Below are 16,908 nucleotides of genomic sequence, written 5' to 3' on the forward strand. Positions count from 1 at the left end.
GACAAACTCAAGCTTCTCATCTCCCTTGAGGATCTAAGGGCAAGACACCCCAATATGCCCTGGATCGTCGCAGGATATTTCAATATGATAAGTTCTCTCTCAGAGAAAAAGGTGGTATTAGACAGCTAGGAAGAGACTCCATGGCCTTCCAGAACTTCATAATGAACATGGGGCTAGTGGACACTAAAACAATAAATGGAACCTTCAACTAGAACAACAAGAGGGGAGGGGCTTCTCAAGTTGCCTCCAAACTTGATAGATTTATTATTTCAGAGGACCTCCTTCTCATAGGCTCTGCCATGGCAACTTCTATTCTACCCTTTGGAGGATCAAATCACTGGCCTATTCAACTAGAAGCCACCTTTATGGGCACACCAAGAAACAAACCTTTCAGGTTTAAAAATGCCTGGCTCTCTCACCCTAAATTCACCAGTAATATTGACAAATGGTGGAGAGAGGATTTGAATATTCAAGGCACTAGAATGTTCATGCTCCAGCAAAAACTCAAACACATCAAATCCAAACTTAAAGATTGGAACAAAAAGGAATTTGGTGATATCTTCAAAGCCAAAAGAGAAGCTGAGTAGAAACTCCAGGAGATCAATCAAATCATCATCACAGATGGCTTTATTGAGGAGCGGCAAAAGCTAACGAACTCTTTGCAGGAAGAATGGGAAGAGTGATGCTTGCAAGAGGAAATTTTCTGGAGACAGAAATCAAGGATATAGTGGATTAGAGAGGGAGAAAGGAATACAAAATTCTTTCATAAATCCACCATGTCTCACAGGGCACACAACAAAATCACAAAGCTCAAATATTCTCAAGGGATAGAGCTTGTCTCTCACAACGACATGGAATTGGTCTTTGTACAACACTGCCTCAGCATAGCAGAGGAACCTCTGGAGGATAGATCCAAGTTCATTGACCAATTCACTCAGTATATCCCTCAGCAGGTCACCAGAGAGGACAACCACAATCTTAACAGGCCAGTGTCAGAAGAGGAGGTCAGTGGAGTGATTAATTAAATTCAAAATGGAAAAGTCCTGGGCCCAGATGGGTTCAATGTTGACTTCTTCAAAGCCTGCTAGGAAAGAGTAAAACAGGATATCCTTGAGGTGGTGGAAGACTCAAGAAAATCCAAAAAGGTTCTGAAGGCTCTTAATGCTTCCTTCATAGCTTTGATCCCAAAACAGGAAAATGTCATGACTCCAGATGGTTTCAGACCCATAGCCTTATGCAATGTGGTGTGCAAAATCATTTCCAAAGTAATAGCCAATAAACTCAAGCCCCTTCTACCATCTCTCATCTCGGAGGAGCAAATGGGCTATGTGGAAGGAAGATAAATCCTCAACAACATCATCCAAGCTCATGAGGTGGTACATTCTCTCAAAAGCAACAAACAAGATGGTATGATCATTCAGTTGGACCTAGCGAAAGCCTATGACAAGCTAAGTTGGTCTTATATAAGAGTAGTTCTAAGAACCTATGGCTTTGACCAAAATTGGATAAGATGGGTTATGGCACTTGTCACCATGACCAGTTTTTCCATATTGCTTAATGGAGCTCCAACAAGAACCTTCACACCCTCCAGAGGTCTCATACAGGGAGATCTGCTCTCACCTTTCCTCTTCATTTTCATGATGGAAAGGCTAGGCAGAGTGATCAAAATGGCAAATGCTGAAGGACGAATCCAGGGTATCAAACTCACCTTGGATGGAGCGGCAAATACTCATCAACAATTTGTGGATGACACTATGCTGCAGGGCATACCCACAGTCAAGGAAGCCAGAGAGATCAAACACATATTAAATGACTTTGCTATGGCAGCAAGCACATAGGTAAGCCTCAATAAATCAAATTTTTTTTTCTTTAACACTAAAATTGCTATTCAGAGAAATATTACTAGAATTCTTGGGTTTCAAAGGGATCAGCTACCTTCCAAGTATCTAGGCATACCCCTTACTGATAAACCTCTAAGAAAGAAAGTATGGGAGCCAATAATAAATAAAATTAAAGACAAGGTCAGATAATGGACATGCAAGTCACTAAATTTGGCAGGGCGCCTTGTGCTCACACAGGCGGTCTTGCAGGAAATTCCCATATTCATGTTCTCAGCTCTTCCTGCTCCTAAAGGTATTGAGCAACAGATCAGGAGCATACAAAGGGATTTTTTGTGGAGCAGAGGAGAAGAGAAAAAGAAGTGGGCTCTAGTTTCCTGGGATAAGATATGCAAGCCCAAAAGCCATGGTGGCTTGGGGCTGCATGACCTTGAAACCCTCAGTAGAATTTCGGGAGCCAAACTTTGGTGGAGATGGATTAAGGAGTCAACAACTCCCTGGGCTAAGCTTTGGAAAAAAAAAAATGCCAAGTATTGGCAGGAGAAGGATCACATTAGAATGTCAGGGAAAATCAGGGGCTTCCATATTTGGAAACTTGCCTGGGAAAATAAAAGTATTGTTCAGCAACATAGCTTCCACGAAATTCGAGGAAGGAACCTAGCACAATTTTGGGAGGATAACTGGCAACGGGAACCCAACCTATATAAGGATGAATTAGCATCTCTCAACAAAGGTCTGCTTTTGGTCAAAGACTTCTGGGACCAGGAAAGGAATAATGGAAAATGGAGGAATTGGAAGGATTTGGGCCACAGTGATGAGAGTCCTCTAAAGGCCCAGGCAAAAACTCTCACCCAGGATCTAGAGCATAGAAATTTTCTTGTATCCTCCTTACCTGACCAATTAAGATGGGGAAAAAACATCGAAGTTAATTTTAACCTCAAAAAAGCTAAACAGGAAGTAACATGATTTAACTATCTGAATCCTAATCAAATCTAGAAGAAACTATGGCAGAGCCCCCACTGGATGAAAATAAAATTATTCATCTAGCTAATGCATCAAAGGAAAATCTCAACTTGGGAGAATATCCTAAAAAAAGGCTTTATTGGCCCTTCTAAATGTTACCTCTGTGGCTCACAAGAGGAGACGATGGATCACCTTCTCAACCTCTGTCCTTTCACATCCAACGTGTGGGACTGGGTAGCCTCAATCTTTAGACAATCAAATAGGGATAGTCTCAGCATATCCAATACTTTGAAGAATTGGAGGAACAACTTCTCAGGGAATGAAATTATTAATAAAGCCTAGATTCTGGTTCCAGGCTTTGTTATCTGGAATGTTTGGAAAGAGCGCAACAGTCAGATCTTCAAAAACAAAGCAAGCAAGCCACAACACATAATTGACCAAATTTTAAGGCAGCTCAAAGACACAGTAAGAAGCCTGTTGAGGACACTTCCTAAGGATCCTCCTCTGCCCCAAGAGGCAAGTATTATACTTCAGTTGGGTCTCCAATCCATAAGCCCACAGGGCATAATCAAGGGAGTAAGTCAAATAAACAGAGATAGCGACATTTGGCAGCCTCCTCCTTATGGTTTCCTAAAGGTTAATATAGACGGAGCATCTAAGGGCAATCCAGGGTTATCTGGCTTTGGGGGTGCTATAAGAGATGAACAAGGTCAAATAAAGAAGATCTTCCATGGCCACTTGGGTAAGGCCACTAATAACATGGCGGAGCTCATGGCACTAGAGCAATGCTTGGAAATCCTGTTGGATTCAAATTCACATAATGTTATCATTGAAGCAGACTCGGAATTGATTATTAGAGCGGCCAAGAAAATATGTAATGGCACTTCTCCAGATAAAGTATCGAAGCATTGGAGGATTTTACAGGTCTTTCACCATATCCACTCCCACCTACAAACCTTAAAAACTGTTAGCTTTGTCCATGTGAAAAGAAATGCTAACATGTTAGCGGACTGTTTGGCGAACGAAGGAGTCACCAATATGGATAGGGATTCTTGGTATGCTTGGGATTTGTTACCACCAGGAAAACTGTTGGAGGATTGTCTCTGTCAGGCGGACAAATATATGGAGCTATGGTTTCATAGGAAGGATCGAAGTGGTTCAGAAGACAGGCGGGAGGATAGGGAACCCTAAATTGTCTGCCCTTTTTGGGTATTGGCCGCAATCCAAAGCTCAATAGTCCTTTGGACGTGTGGTGAGAGGATCGACTCTAGAAGTACGATAGGTTTGGTTGTCCATTGACCAAAACTTTATGTGGAAATTTTGATGCTATTAGGTGGTTTGGTAGAGAATCTGGGAGGAAGGCACAAGAACCGTCTGATGTTCTTGATGAAAGGCTATCGCTTGGCGAAAGAGCGCGCAAGCTATTCCGCGAGGCAATCAACTCTAAAACCACAAGTGGTTTATTGGGCGGGGTCCAAGTGGTATCTGGTTTTTCTGAGGAAGGCCCCGATTCCACTCTTCGTGTGACACGTAGCAATGAGAGGTGAGAGAATACCGCTTTCATCGGGTGGTTATCCCTCACGCTACTTTTCCACCCGATATCTGCATAGACCGTTGGATCCTCGTCAGGTGATCAATGGTGTAGGTTTGATCGTGCATGTTGGTTTGGCATTTCAGACCCGAAAGAGTTTAGAGAGCTGGCCTAAAGTTTTCGTTGGGTTCATAAGATAGGATTTTATGTGGGTTTGTAGTGGGCTTAATAATTCATTAGGTTTAAAATATTAATTCCTGGGGGTTATTAATATCATGAGATCAATATTTAAAACACAAAGGATTATGAAGCTTTAGAGTTTAAATTTTATAATATATTATTATTACATATTATATTATTAAATAATATATATATATATATATATATATATATATATATATATATATATATATATATATATATAATCTAGTTTAATATATAGTTTATATTATTAATATATTCCAAGTAAATATATAATAATTATTGACGATAATATAATGGTGAGAGATAAATGGATATTATTAGAAACAAATAATTCATAATATTTATGTGGGTTTGTAGTGGGCTTAATAATTCATTAGGTTTAAAATATTAATTCCTGGGGGTTATTAATATCATGAGATCAATATTTAAAACACAAAGGATTATGAAGCTTTAGAGTTTAAATTTTATAATATATTATTATTACATATTATATTATTAAATAATATATATATATATATATATATATATATATATATATATATATATATATATAATCTAGTTTAATATATAGTTTATATTATTAATATATTCCAAGTAAATATATAATAATTATTGACGATAATATAATGGTGAGAGATAAATGGATATTATTAGAAACAAATAAATGTTATTATTATGTTATATGTGAATTAGATTATAACCAGCAACATAAGATATGGTCATCCACCAACATAAGATAGGCGTAATCTAAAAGGTAACGATTTCGCCTTTCTCTTGCATGCTCTTTCCTCAGGCCCGACAATGAATCTGATAGCTCCCTCAACTCGATGTTCTACTCAACTCTGTTTCTCTTATCTATTTGTTGCATTTCTATATTGAATGATTTCGAGGGATACTTAGTTGGAAATTCATTTTTATATCTAAGTGTCATTGTCACTCCTGCTCTGTTTCATTTTCAAATTCAAAATTTCTCCATGGACTACAATGTAGTTGCCTTCTATCCCCTCCGAGAATTGAAATGCTATGAATCTAGCACTGGCATAAGCATGAGCCCAACTCTGCAGCTCCATGAAGCCACTTTGTGCAATGAAAGTGCAGTTTTCTTTCAATTGTTACTGGATATTTTTAAAGCATCCTTCTTTTCTCAATTTAACTACTATCCATTGATTTTTCGGTTGGACCGAATGATTGGTGTATTTGAGCAAGTTGTAGCAAAATTCCCGCTTCTTAAAAATTTTAGGGTGATTCCTCCGAGTCTAGGAAAAATTTCATTTTTACAATCCATCTCAAATATTTATGTTTTTCAGATTTTTTTTACATGCAATCTCCATCACTGCAAAGAGCAGGCGATTATCCTAGTACAAAATTGTATCCAAATGTTCAGAATTGAGTTTAATTTTTGAAAGTGTTAGAGAAACTAAGCTACTTCAAGGGTTTTCGAATAGGATCTTATCGAAAAAGGTTATTGTTCACTATCTTAGTTTAGATGGTTCCTCTTTTTCTCATAGTACTTTAACAATTTTTCCAATATCGATGAACTCTGCCCATAGAGTAATGGTCTAGATTTTAACTCTTGGGTTGAATCTCTGAACCTCTTGATTGTATCATATAGGCTCAGTGATCAAGGGAAAGAAATGGCCAATTAATGTAGTAACATCAATGTTTTTACCATTTTACTAAACCAAATTTTCCATAGAAGAAATGGCCAATGAATGTGGAAACATCAATTTTCTTGATAGTTTCATTTTTTTAGCATTTCACTAAACCAAATTTTCCATAGGAGTGGCCAACAAATGTGGAGACATCAATTTTCTTGACCATGTCAAGAGGGTGAATTTAAATGTCCCAAAGTTGAGATAAGGTAGGTGTGGTTATGATGTGTTATAATGGTACTCTTTTGAATAGTTACATTTAGTATATCTACATGTTTTCAATATATCCATAAACAAATTTTTTTGAAGTAGCTAGTGGGTTTCAAAAGATCTATTGAAGTAATTTTTATCATAGCTAAAAACATGACTAACAATGAAAATAATTAAAAATTCCTATCTTCAAATACAAAATAAAAATAATAGTCTTTTATAAATGTATATTTTAAAATTATTTGAGGAATGAACCAATATTATTAAATGCTTTTAATTTGAACCTGAGCTAATGAGGCTAACCAAGTGAACTACACCTCAAAGGTATCTTATATATCACAATTAGTTATATTACAATATTTCATAAACTAATGAAATAAGTTTTGTTCAATGCATAATATATAAATATTTCATATTTTGTATATTTATTTTAGTAATAAATATTTTATTTTTTAATATATTTTTTATTAATTTCAAAATTATTTAAATATTTAAAGATTATATTTTAAGTTAAATGGAAACTATTTTTAAGAGATTATTTAAATTTTTTAAAATTACAGACTTTAATATATTTACCATTTTAATTTGCATTTTTGTTGAGAATTTTGTTGTATTTATGTGTTACATAAATATTATTGTTTATCTTTTAGACATTATTATTCTAAAAATAAGGAAAAGTTTAAAAAATATATAAAAACTGAAAATTTAAAATAAATAATTATATTAAAAAAATTTAAAATAATTCTTTAATTTAAATTGGTTTTGTTGTTAGTAAATTGAATGAGCTTTTGCAATTTTATAATTTTTTTTATTCTATAAAATTAAAATTTTCATTTGTATTGTGTATATATATATATATATATATATATATATATATATATATATATATATATATATATATATATATATATAATATTTTTTATTTTATAAAATTAAATTTTTCATTTGTATTTTATATAAATAAATACTATATATATGTATGTATTTTTTATGTAACTATTATTTATTTTTTGAATTCAAGTTCTTGTGATTCATATTAAATGTTAAGAAAAAAAAATTGGTAGTAATTACATAGGAAAAAGATTTGTCCATGTGTTTAGAACCATTCAGTGTGGTTCATCTTGTCCACTAGATGGTTTGAAACGCGTCGGCAAATCTTTTTCCTATGTGATTACTACCGAAAAGTTTTTCTTAACTATTATCTATATTAAATATGAGTTTTTATTCTCTAATTTTGTAAATATATTGATTCTTAAAGTTTATTATTATGCGATTTCATATGATTATCTATAATTTTATATATTTATTTACTTTGAAAATTTATTATTATTTTAATTTATATTACCATTAAAATATTTGTTTACAATTAAAATTTATTTTGAATAAATTATAGATATGGATGTTTATTTTGAAATAGAGCTTCCAAAATTTTAATTTAATTATCAATAATGATTAAGTGGATGGTAGATATTTAACCTCTACGAAATATTCTAGAATATTTATAGTAGTATACACAAATTAAATGTTGAGATTTACCTCCAAAGTAGTTGTGTCATTTTCCCCTTTTAACTAAATTGATTATTTAAAAAAAATGGCATATGAACAAGTGTTATATGAAGTGAGTGATGCTTTTTTGGGTATGTAGCATTGATAATCCATGGTATCGGGACCATGGTATTGTAACAAAGCCTATTTACAGAGTGGGAATATCCATGTTAATGTGAGAGTAAATCTCCATGGTTAACAATATTTTTACATATTAATTTAAATGTATATATGTTTAACTTATATATTAATTATTTTTACTATTTATCGAGGCAATATAAATTAAAAGGTTGGTAAACTAGGCATCAATTCATAATAAGCATCAAAACTAACTAAATTTTAACTTTATTTTAACTTAAATCCTTGTAAGTATATATCCATAATAAGTATCAAAACAATTACTACATGATACATCTTAAGTTGCTAGAATGTTTAAAATCATAAAAACTAGCTAAATTTTAACTTTATTTTAAATATTTATTATTAATAATGATGCAATAAGCTTGTTTATTTTGGAATAGGTCTTCCGGAATTTTAATTTCATTATCAATAGTTATGCCAACACTCATGGCTATTTTGGTGTAATATCCCTAAATAATTAACCCTAGGTGGACCAATTTAAAAATAAATAAATTAATAATTAATAATAATAATAATAATAATAATAGTAAATAAATAATAAAGAGCAGAGAACACATGGTTTTCACCCCAAGTAATTATCCACCTAGGGTAATTTCCCATAGTTTCTTCTGAGCATCGAAGCTTTAAAAGGAGGAGGAGAATTGAGAGCAAGACATGGAATTTGGGTCTTCTTCATTGGTATTTTGAGAGCTCAGGTGAGTTTTCAAGAGAGGGTTTCAAGTGAGATCCTTAGCCTATCTTCGGTGGGATTCGATCTCACCCAAGTTGGCAACCCAACTTCAATGGTTCCTAAAATCACCCTAGTTGGCTCAATTTCTTCTTTTTGGAAAGGTGGTTATTCACATTCATTGTTTTTGGGAACACTAATTTCATTATTCTTCCATGGTACAGAGGCTAGGTCGAGGGACCATGAAGGAAAAGGAGGTGCCCATACCACCCAATATAGAGATCGGACCTTCAGTTCAGTGTTATGGGTCTCAACGTTGGTTTGAGTCCCATTGCTAAGTAACCCATTCGTTAGCTTTACGATTTGGCTAACAGTGTTCCACGACAGCAGGTTCGAGCGACCACTGATTTGGAGCGGTAACAACCCAACGACAAGGGGAGAATTGCAGAGGAATTCACAAGGTTCGTGGAAGCCAAGGTAAGTTGTCTACAACACTAGATAGATCAAGTGGTAACATACAAAGGTTAGCCGATGGACTGTGTCGATTGATAACACTCTAGGCATGGAAGCTACGACAGGGAGACTACATTGTGATTGCGCTATGGAGTGAAGTCGATGAGCAGCGCTAGGAAACCATTCATTACCGCCACAAATTCTTCCCAGATTGCCACTTTATTCATTAGTTGTATCACCATCAAAGGGAGCACATGCTAGAAGGCCACAATGCCATTACGCAAGTAGAGAGAGAGATCACTAAGTACAAGATCTGAAGAATCATTTGCAGAGACTGTGGAGCATTATAGTGAGCGTTATATCACTGTGTGCCCATAGATCTTCACGATCATGGACCACAGAGGTAGAGCCAGGAGGTCATTGAATTCTCACAGTTCATTCTCACAAGCCTATGACAGAGTCACCTTTTTCACATTTGTTTAGCGGCTGACTATTTATAGGTGGAGAAATATGAAGTTTAAAGTCATGTTCATTCTCATAAAGCAGATGATTTTTTGTGGGCAAACAGATCAAGAATTTAGAGCCTTGGTGATTACTTTATGTACATGTGCTCTGACGCAGGGTTACCCCTGCACATACCCACAGTATGCATAAGAATGCATACTCACATCAGTCCCAGGTATTTAACTCTCAAAGGAGTCAAATATTCATAATATTCATGGTTAAGGCCCCTTATCATTGGTTCTTTTCTATCGGAACTCAATCACCCCACCAAAACCTCCTATCGAGACTTTTAAACAACCCTCAAGCCTTTGTTTATGACTCTATTAGAGTCATCCTTCTAAATCCTTCTTTCGGGAATTAAAACCGTCATCAATCTTTATAAAACCCATAAGCCCGCATATATATCAACCCTTCCCTCTTAAAACATTGTTTACATACGTTTTAACGTATAAAACCTTTTATCGGTGCTCTTTCACTTTATACACCATTACAAAGGAAAAACCCATTTACAAAGGGAAACATACGCAAGTCATACCTTTTCCCGTTTTAGTACGGGCTCTGCACACTTTCTAAGGATTTCCTTTATCGCAATCGACTATTGGCTCTTCCGCGGGTCTTTAACACATGTATATCTCATCACCCCTTCGATTTCCGATATGCGACTATGGAAGCGTTAAAATAACGCTTAAGCTTTTAAATACTCGGCGCAACTCTTTAACACAATACAAAGGAATTACATTAATCGTCTGCCTCGAACCATATAAGGCGGACTTCAAAGTTTATACACTATAGCTCTAAGTAACGTCGAGTTCTTTCATCCATCGGCCCTTTGTATTATCGCAAGTCTCTTTCCATACGCCGATTCCCAATCTCCGATTAAAGCAGGACCGTAGATCTAGTGATCAATCTAACGGTCGAGACCCTTTCCCCTTTCAAAGATCGCTTGATGGTCTTCCGTCGTTGATCTACACTTAGTAGATCCAACAGTTCACATTTGGCTTCGGGTTGATAATACCCACAGGGTTTAACTGCCCGATAAAGCGGTTTCACCACTCTGCTCGCTGCTACGTGGCACTCACTCAATGGAATTGGGTGCGCCGCGCTCAATACTACTTACGATTTTGAGGCCGCCCGAAATCTGCTTTCACTATTACAAAACTGCCTTCCTTCGTTAAAGTTTGCCGATGCGATCTTTCTCCGTCTCCTCTGCGATTAGATCCTGGCCGTTGATCTCCAAGATCCTACGGCTGCTGTGTATCGTTCCTTCACTTCGTAATTGTCTCTTTACTTGGTTTTTGCATTGTTTCTCAGTGTTTCCTGTGGGTTCCGACTTTCTTCAAAGCTCTAGTCTCTCGGTGTTTTTAACTGTGCAATCCCTCCTATGCTTGAATTTGATCATTGTAATGGACTTAATACTCCATTATGGTCCTCCTCTTCGTGTATTTCTCTGTGTGTTTTCCTCGACCACACCTGCATACATATATCTATATAACTCTCTGATTTACTTTAATTTATCAGTCAAATCTCGACACACAGTTATATGGCTTGGAATTTAAACCTCTGTATTGATAACCAAATAATTACACAGTTTCTCTAACTTTGCTTGATTCTTCTTTACAGTGACCTCTGATTTACAAGTTGCTCGTAGGCTTACAATCACCACCTATCTAGCCTCTCGAACCTCTCTATTTCTAACCCCTGTCCTTTCCTTTTAGGCATACATTTATACAAAGGATGCTAAAACCAATTTCTGGTTTAGATCCATAGATTCCTCAACAAAATCCATAAAATCTCTTTTAAATCCACAAAATCATGAACTAACTCCTAATCTAGGATTTACAATCAATTCTCAATCCTCTCATCACTCAACTATCCTAAATCTCATGTTCTCCTACATTCGAGAATATTCACAATAAAGCCTCACAATATTCAATTAATTCCTATTCTCATTAAAATCACTCAAAGCATTAAATAATTACATAAATCCAATACTTGGAAAACTAACTTCTTTGAAATACAAGACCCCCCATTTCTACTAGAATACAATGATAATGTTGAGTTGGATGCTCCTGCATCAGACTCCCCATGCAAGAAAATCTATGACCACCTGGTCATAAGTCTGGATAATTGTTTCCTCCTGGATCCCAAAATTTATTTTGTAAGCTATCTTTGCTTGTCAATTGTTCTATTGTTGTTGTTGTCTGTTGTTGTTCTCTAGTTTTCCATACCTTATGCTGCAATGCTCCACTTGCTCTGCTTTCATAGTCTTCTATTGTCTTCCTCTGTTGTCACTCCTCTTCTTCCTTGCTGTTATCTTCTTCTAAGACACCTTCCCCATTAACCTTCTTATCAGTTCAATCTCTCTGTCCAGTATATCCTTAGTTTGCTGACTGTTTTCATCTCTTGATTGCTTAACTTCATTCTTGCTTATTCTTCACTTATCCTGATCACCTCCCTTTCATCCTTACCCTCTTCTTTACTGTTATCTTGCACCTTTTCAGCTGCTACTATATTGTCTTTCAGAATAATTTCATGCCTCTGTTTTCTGTACTTGTCAACTTCTTCTTATCTTTCATTTATCACAACTTCTTTGTCATCCTTCTTCAGCAATCTATCTTGAACATCTATCCTCTGCTCTTCCAACTTCCTCCTTTGAAAGTCTAATTCTCTATATAACTCAATGATTTTACTTGGAGTAAACTTTGGAAAATTTACACAAACTCCTATTTCTTCCTTTGTGATTGATCCCTCATCACGTGGTCCTTCTTCCTCTACTAAATCTTTCTTATCACCCTTCAGTAGATGTCCTTCCTCTTCTTCTTTCATTTGTCTATCCACTTGTGCCAAATATATTCCAGTTTCTACAACAAAATCTTCAATTATAAGACAATCATCATAATAAAAAATATAAGACTTTTGTACCTCTTATTCCTTTGGCAACACTTCAGTATTCTGCTCGGATCTCTCTTCTTATGTCAGCATATCAGTATGCTGATTCAAACTCAAATAACTCTTGAGACTGTCAGCTAGTCTCTCCTTCTCATCATCTGTTTCAATGATATCTTTCAGTACTTGTCCACTATAGTGAACTAATCCTTTTCCAATCTCCTTGTCATACTCTGATTTAAAATTTTCATCTTTTGGAAGGTATTCTCTCATGTTTTTGACATCTTTAAAAGACTGTCTATCTTCTTCCAATCCTGCAATCATACACAAATCATTAGTTTTAAAAATACAAGACCTTCTGGTCTCACTTGATGCTTCAATCATCAAGTCTTTTGGTTGCTTCAAATCATTCATATGATTCAACTCCTCTAGCTCTTCATCACTTTCAAAAAGTAATGGTCCACTTTTTGGTTCACATATTGAAACTTCAACATCTTCTTCAACATCTCCCTTTTGCTGTAGCTCAACTCTTTCGAGCTTTTCTGTCTCTAATTTGGAATCTAAAATCTGTTCAAGTTCCCTTAGCTCCTTTATTATCTACATGTTCACCTATTGATTCCTCTTCTCTTGTAGCCTCTGCCATTTCACTTTCTTTCTCATGGCATAACCATGCTTCTGGTCTGCTTCATTTCTTTGAAACATCTCCATTAACACTGCAAGCTGAGTTGATATCTCAGCCTTCTCCCTCTCATATGCTTCTTTACTTAACTATCTCTGTATGCCATTTTCCTTGGCATCTCCTTCCTTCTGTCCTTGGCTGTGGTTTCTTCCAAAACCTCTGTTATGACTGCCACTAGTCATCATCCTCTCCATCTCTATGAGTTCGTCTTTCACTTCACTATGAGATGCACTAAAGCCTCTTCAATAGCAAGTTTCTCCTGCTGCCACTTATGTCACCAAGCTCTCCTCACTCAGTCTTTTGGCAAGAAATTGGTTCTCTATCTATGGAACCTCCTTTTGAGCAACACCTTTGCTCCTTTTAGGCTTCAACTCATTTGCACCTTCTCAAGAACACAATTGTCCTCTTTATCCAATCTCTGTTGGAATTCCTCAAGGTTCTGCTTCATTTCTGTTTTCACTTAGAAATTCTTACCAGCTTCCTTTATTTCTTAGCAATTTTACCCACATCCATTGTGGAATTTCCTTTTGGGAGTTGCAACAATACTTTTTCTTCAATACAAAGACTACAACTTTTCAATCTTCAAATCCAATTAAAATAAACCATATCATCTTACCTTCAAGATCTCTATCTGATCTTGTCCTCCCATTCACCTGCACTTTTGAATGGATTGTCCTTTTCACTAGCCTTCAGTTGTATCTTCAAACTCTGCTACTTCAAAAATTTACACACATCCCTCTTACAGTTTAACTACTGTAATCCTGCTATAAAATTTCATTCATTCAATATCTGCTAATCATTAGACAAATTTGCATACCATCACCTACCTTCAGGATCCCACCATTCCTACAAATATGTTTCAGTAGATCTTTATCCTTCCACTGCACAAATTCTCAATATTCAACTACTGTCAATCAGATTTGGAATCTGATTCTTCCTTCCATTCCTCCAGCTTTATCTTGGTAAAGCTTAACTATCAGCAACAATTCCTTCTTTGCCGAGTTTTCTTCCACCTAGAAATCCTTAACAATTCCTTCCGTTACTGCTTCTTAAGGCTTGATATCCTTCTGTATGATTTCATAAGAATTCTCCATTCACCCTTCACATTCGAGTGAATCTCCATTCTCCAACATCGTTGTGGATTCTCTATGTTCCTGCAATCTCTTCTTAATTCTGCTTTACCTACCTCTAAGAACTTAACTGTTCTTCTCCATTCTCCCAGCTATACTCTGGTTGCTTGACTGTCAAATTAGAATCTGGTCTCCCTTGCCTGCATACACATCTTTCCAAATACCTCTGTTCTAAATTCCTTCAAAGAAACTTTCATACATAATTTCTTTGTTCACCTTATACCAAATGGTTCATTTATAATTCAGCTCTGATACCAAAATGACGCAAGGTTACCCCCGCACATACCCACAGTATGCATAAGAATGCATACTCACATCAGTCCCAGGTATTTAAGGCCCCTTATCATTGGTTTTTTCTATCGGAACTCAATCACCCCACCAAAACCTCCTATTGAGACTTTTAAACAACCCTCAAGCCTTTGTTTATGACTCTATTAGAGTCATCCTTCTAAATCCTTCTTTCAGGAATTAAAACCCTCTTCAATCCTTTATAAAACCCATAAGCCCGCATATATATCAACCCTTCCCTCTTAAAACATTGTTTACATACGTTTTAACATATAAAACCTTCTATCGGTGCTCTTTCACTTTATACACCATTACAAAGGGAAACATATGAAAGTCATACCTTTTCCCGCTTTGGTACGGGCTCTGCACACTTTCTGAGGATTGCCTTATAGCAATCGGCTATCGGTTCTTCCACGGGTCTTTAACACATGTATATCTCATCACCCCTACGATTTCCGATATGCAACTATGGAAGCGTTAAAATAACGCTTAAGCCTTTAAACACTCGATGCAACTCTTTAACACAATACAAAGGAATTACATTAAACTTCCACCCTGAACCATATAAGGTAGACTTCAAAGTTTATACACCGTAGCTCTAAGTAACGTCGGGTCCGTTCATCCATCGGCCCTTTGTATTATCGCAAGTCTCTTTCCATACGCCGATTCCCAATCTCCGATTAAAGCAGGACCATAGATCTAGTGATCGATCTAACGGTCGAGATCCTTTCCCCTTTCAAAGGTCGCTTGATGGTCTTCCGTCGTTGATCTACACTTAGTAGATCCAACGGTTCACATTTGGCTTCGGGTTGATAATACCCACAGGGTTTAATCACCCAATGAAGCGGTTTCACCACTCCGCTCGCTACTACGTGGCACTCACTCAATGGAATCGGGTGTGCTGCGCTCAATACCGCTTACGGTTTTGAGGCCACCCGAAATTCGCTTTCACTATTACAAAACCGCCTTCCTTCGTTAAAGTTCACCAATGCGATATTTCTCCATCTCCTCTGCGATTGGATCTTGGCCGTTGATCTTCAAGATCTGACGGCTGCTGTGTATCATTCCTTCACTTCGTAATTGTCTCTTTACTTGGTTTTTGCACTGTTTCTCAGTGTTTCCTGTGGGTTCCAGCTTTCTTCAAAGCTCTGGTCTCTCAGTGTTTTTAACTGCGCAATCCCTCCTAAGCTTGAATTTGATCATTGTAATGGATTCAATACTCCATTATGGTCCTCCTCTTCGTGTATTTCTCTATGTGTTTTCTTCGACCGCGCCTGCATACATATATCTATATAACTCTCTGATTTACTTTAATTTATTAGTCAAATCTCGACACACAGTTATATGGCTTGGAATTTAAACCTTTGTATTGAGAACCAAATAATTACACAGTTTCTCTAACTTCACCTGATTCTTCTTTACAGTGGCCTCTGATTTACAAGTTGCCCATAGGCTTACAATCACCACCTATCTAGCCTCTCCAACCTCTCTATTTCTAACCCCTGTCTTTGCCTTTTAGGCTTACATTTATACAAAGGATTCTAAAACCAATTTCTAGTTTAGATCCATAGATTCCTCAACAAAATCCCTAAAATCTCTTTCAAATCCACAAAATCATGAACTGACTCCTAATCTAGGATTTACAATCAATTCTCAATCCTCTCATCACTCAACTATCCTAAATCTCTCATGTTCTCCTACATTCAAGAACATTTACAATAAATCCTCACAATATTCAATTAATTCCTATTCTCATTAAAATCACTCAAAACATTAAATAATTACATAAATCCAATACTTGGAAAACTAACTTCTTTGAAACACAAGACCCCCCTATTTCTACTAGAATACAATGATAATGTTGAGCTGGATGCTCCTGCATCATGCTCCAATTTTTTTTAATAAAATATTATGCCTCTTTCAATGATCCGTAAACTATCGTGGATATTCCACTGGACAGTTTGTCACAGTAGATTTAATAATATTATATAAAAAAATTGAGATTATACACTATTACAGTTTTATTAAATTTTAAGCTTTGTAGATTTAACTGTAATTAGTGCATGCATGCGAATGGAAATTATGCAAAAACGTAGAGAACGACAAATAAGCACACACACACACACACAATACATAAGATATGCTCTTTGGGAAACCCTTTCGGGAGAAAACACGGCTGGAAGGTGAGGTTGCTTCTCTCTCTTTCTCTGTTTGGAA

This window comes from Pinus tabuliformis, chromosome 3_2 (genome assembly GCF_031772625.1).
Source record: "Pinus tabuliformis cultivar Carrire ecotype Pingquan chromosome 3_2, CPIR1, whole genome shotgun sequence".
Taxonomy (NCBI): domain Eukaryota; kingdom Viridiplantae; phylum Streptophyta; class Pinopsida; order Pinales; family Pinaceae; genus Pinus; species Pinus tabuliformis.